The sequence below is a fragment of the Scylla paramamosain genome, chromosome 1 (genome assembly GCF_035594125.1).
Source record: "Scylla paramamosain isolate STU-SP2022 chromosome 1, ASM3559412v1, whole genome shotgun sequence".
NCBI lineage: Eukaryota > Metazoa > Arthropoda > Malacostraca > Decapoda > Portunidae > Scylla > Scylla paramamosain.
The window spans coordinates 14,425,001-14,429,863 of record NC_087151.1 but is presented as its reverse complement, the minus strand read 5'-3'; the positions used below and the strand labels follow the sequence as shown (position 1 = coordinate 14,429,863).

At 39.6% G+C, this 4,863-nt stretch overlaps 1 protein-coding gene across 1 annotated transcript in view; it reads left to right on the top strand.

The window, feature by feature from the left end:
- Nucleotides 1-1,203: 1,203 nt before the first annotated feature.
- LOC135101196 (organic cation transporter protein-like) overlaps nt 1,204-4,863 on the top strand; it is a 16,652-nt gene continuing 12,992 nt past the window's right edge. The window contains exon 1 of the mRNA XM_064004806.1: nt 1,204-1,264. The gene's annotated coding sequence lies outside the window, so the exon portion shown is untranslated. The remainder of the gene's footprint in view (nt 1,265-4,863) is intronic.

The window sequence follows — 4,863 nt, the reverse complement described above, 5'->3', positions numbered from 1 at the left end:
CATCCAACCTGTACTAATGTCTCCTAACGTGAACTTCACCTCATTATCCTCATACAGCTTCCTAATTACCTGCACTACCTTCCTGTCCACCCCTCTGTGTGCAAGTAATGTCAGCAGTTTGCTCCAGCCTACTATCATAGGCCTTCTCTGTATCTAAGAAAACCAAGTACAGCTCCTTCCTTAGTTTTATATTTCTTTCAATAATTTCTTTCATAACTAGCACATTTTCTAAACCACCTCTGTCCTGCCTAAAACCACTCTGCTCCTCTCCAAGCACCTTATTCTCCTCTATCCAAGTCTTCAATTTATTATTAATCACCGAACCAAATGCTATAAGTCTGTAATTACCTACGTCCTCCCTTGGCTTTCCTCCTCCCTTGTGTACGAGTGTAATTCTGTTCCTGTTCCAACCTTGAGGCACCTCCCCTATCTTTAATATTTTCCTGAACAGCCCAGCTAGTGCCTGCCTTAATGCTTCCTCACCTGTATAAATAATAATAAGTACAATGAGAAATACATGCTTACATTCAAAACCTTTGTAACAAGCATGATGCTACTTGATCCTCTTACAGTAGGATTCAGTAGTTTATCCTGTATACATAAGTAAAATAATTCATTATAGAAAACAGATTTCTTTAAAGGCACACTTGCTTATATCTACATAATGATTTTTACAGAGGGTACTTGACTATAGACCGCGACTAAAGAGGCTGTGGCTGCTGCTTTCTGGTGGGCAGGCGCGTCAGGATTCTGGGTCCCTTGTGGCCTCAGCATCTTCAGGATCCGCTCGTTGGCCCGACACACTTCCCTGCCCTGCCTTACCCTGTCCTGCCTTGTTACCTGTAACTGTTGGCTGGTTGTCAGGTAGGGCCTCCGATCGCATGCGTCTTTAGGTGGTGGACGGAAGACGTCACTCACAGCAGAAGTCAGGTGGGATGTGCTGCTATGTGCTCTTGGTAAATTTACAAGGGATTTCTCTTTGACCAGGAGTTTCGTGTTGCGAAAGAAATGTATATTTGTTATTGTACGTAAAGTGTATGTGCCTCACGTCATTATTCCTCGGTAATCATAAGTGAAATGTTCAATAGTTTCCTACTTGCATGAAAACACATGCAATATGCGTAAGTATCAGTACTCAGTGCTATATGAAGCACCAAAGCCGATGCTCACTTGTTAGTAGAATGTCTTTAACCCACTGGTTGCCTGCCGGCATTACTCACGGCCAAGTCGCGCTCAGACAAAGACGGGTAGGAAGGTGACAGAGGTAAATACTTTAATTTTATAGTAAAAACTGATTGTCATAGTGCCAAGTTGATTGCATGTATTGTTAATGAATACTGTAATATGTAGAAAGTGCTTGATATTAGGATATGTTATTTTATATGAAATTGAGACCGAGAACTTGTTCGCAGTTCTTACAGTCATGCCTACCTCATCAATAAATGTCAGAGAGAGAGAGAAAAATGCCTTTCCTCGACCACACGATGATGGGTGTGATCAGTAAAACAGATCACCTGAGAGCTAATGAAGACCTGCCGGTGCGGCTACAATATTAATTAGTCTCTTGCTAACATGACTTAGGGAAGTCGCCTCAAATTTCCTGTGATGCAGCATAAACATCTTCATTAATGAAAATTAGCCTTGACTTGCATTTGTGATGACTGCCTGGCGGTCTGGTAGTGAAAGTGGTGTGAGGACGGCTGTTTTGGCTGGTCGATAAAAAACGTAGGCAGCTGCAGCTTGTCCTGAGGCGGTACCAAGACCATCACAGCTGTTTGAAGTCGCTGATCATTAAACAAGTGGAATCGCAACTATTGCACTCACTTCAGGACATTCACTCCTCATATCATGCACACACACACACACACACACACACACACACACACACAGAGAGAGAGAGAGAGAGAGAGAGAGACACGCACACACAGAGAGAGAGAGAGAGAGAGAGAGAGAGAGAGAGAGAGAGAGAGAGAGAGGTAGGTTGATGGTCGTAATGTTTAATGTCTCGTGTCCTTGTCATGTCCTTATCATGACGGGTACAACATGGATGACGTGAGTTGCGTTGGGAAGGGAGATGGTAGGGAGAGGGGTTGTGATGGTGACGTAAGGATGGTTGCTTAACAGGAGCGCAGAGAAGAGAGATAAAAAAAAAAAAATAAATAAATAAAACACGGGTAGTAACTGGGTTGTTTATTTTCCTTTAGTATGCAATGGGCGTGATGGAATTGAGTGACAGGGAGAGGGTGTGGAAAGTTATGTAACTAAACCCATCCACTCTACCATACATTTTTACTTTCTCAAGCTCCCTTACTGTTCATCTTATCACTGCAAGAGTCAGTCAGTATCTAATCTGCTCGTCAGTCGCGGAGCATTGCGCTCCTTTTTTTTTTCTGGTGACTTAATGAATCGTCACGCGAGGAGCTTTCAGATGGTTAGGGAGATAAAATATTCTTGCAACACACACACAAACTCTCTCTCTCTCTCTCTCTCTCTCTCTCTCTCTCTCTCTCTCTCTCTCTCTCTCTCTCTCTCTCTCTCTCTCTCTCTCTCTCTCTCTCTCTCTCTCTCTCTCTCTCTCCTTCACTGATCTAGATCCTGCCTGTAAACTTTATAATCTTATCTCTCACTCTTCTGATCTCCCTCTAATGGACTGACTGTCTTTTGGGATCAGAATATCGTTATTTTCCCTCATTTTTCTGCTGGTCACGTGCTTTGCCTTTATTATTATTATTATTATTATTATTATTATTATTATTATTATTATTATTATTTCTACGATACCTTCAATTTTGACGATCTGCTGTTTATATTGTTGTTTTTCTGCCAATATTCACAACCCTTTCGCTGCGACGTTGGTATCTCAGTTCCTCCTGGTGCAACCCTTACCCTTTATACACACATTCATATAGTACTTTCCAGCCATAACTCTAATAAGTCAAGCCTGTAAAAAAATGCCCCTATCTATTAGAGAAAGTGAGCCAACACTGAGGTCTTTATGTTCTGCTTGCCACTGATAATATAACACTTCTTACTTGAATAATCTTAAGTGATTTTACCGAACAAAAATAACACCACAGGTACTAAGAGGTTTGGAGTGCTCCATTATTTCATACGCTGTCAGTGTAAACTTGCTAAACTTGCACCCGAACACTTTTATCAAGCTACAGAAGCCTTACCAGTCAACAGTCATTCTTTTCACCATCGGAATTTTGATAGACATTTCCCTTTATTTATTTGCGCGATGTATCTGAGTGCATTTGTATAATAATAAAAAAAAAAAATGAACCCATTCATCCCCATGTGTTCAACCCTGTCAACTGACGTATTTTTGTTGTTACCCTCTGGTCAACCATTAAATTTTAAAGTTTTATGATTTTTTCCACGTGAATAAAACGCCTCCAGTGGTTTATAATCATGCTTATGGAAGTCTAAGACTTCTTTTCTCAGGTGATGGCCATATTAGTGACAGATCTACAGGCTCAGTGCATGGTTATAAAGCAAGTAAACGTTGCCTCCACTTTCTCTCTGATTATTATCAGATTTTGTCCTCTTTATTAAATTTTAATGTAATGAATTTTAATGTAATGCAATTGCATGTAATGTGCATATACTAAAGAGTAAGTATCAATAAAATAAAAAGGTTCGGAACAATATACGCACTATCATGCGGTACCACTTATCTCACAATATGTGCGATGTGCGATGATGCTCGGAATTCTTATTTTGTGTCTATCTTCTCACTCTGATGCAATATCATAAGAATGTTGTGTTGTACAATTATTAGGAGAATAAGTGGCGGAATTACGTCTGGCAGCGCCGTACTTGAGGTAACTTGTTAAATGCCGGTGGAACCTTTCAAAGAAAGATAAGAAGAAAATTTCCATATTATTTTCTTTGTGAGGAACTACTTTTGGGTTCATTACGCCAACATATTTATTTATTTATTATTTTTTTTTTTTCCATTTTCCACGATGGGTTAAAATGATGTTATTCAGTACTGTGGTGACCGAGTCATTCCTTGGCTCAACGTGCCCACAGTAGAAACATCACATTGGACAGCATTCACGGCACTCGTGCAATATGATGGGAACATTAAAGGTAAATTCTTATTAGTGAAGGACATCAAAGTTTAATGCAAAAATACATAATTACAGTACACCTGGGACCACATTCCCAAACTTTTCGACGTGTTATCTCGACCACTTTTCTGCAGGCTCCACTGTGGAAGCTACTAGAACCATCAAAGGTATTTTCATGATTCTAGTGATAGTTTAACAAGAATTTTGCATCATCAATAGCAAAAGCACCCATGAAAACATAACACATCATCACTGTGGCCTTTGAAAATAATCCTTATGAAGGAACAAAAGCGATTCGAAATACCGGCACTTGCCATTAGGTCACGTAGAATCAGAACTTCGTAAGATGTCTGTACTCAACTAAATGCTGTCTGCTCTACTCCAATGCACTTTTTTTTTTTTTCTATTTTCTGTGAAGTTGGTGTTTTGGATAAGATTCAACTCTTTTGTTTCGTTTGAATTTGATGTATATAGTTGAGGGACGTTTATAGTGACAGAGGACAGCGGACCGGAAGTGCCAGGCAGGACAGTGATAGTCGTGTGGGGAAAACGTAGGTGAGGAGAGGTTGGTTGTGTTGAAGGTCGGTGTTTGTTTCGCGCCAGTTGGAGGTCTCTGGTTTGTGTATTAATTGGTTTTATTTCTTTTATGCGTTCGTTGGTTTTCCATCTTTTGTGAATAATTGGTTTTTATTTTTTTCATGTGTTCAATATTTATTTATTTATTTATCTATTTATCATTATTATTATTATTTTTTTTTTTTTTTTTATGATCTCTGATTCGTGT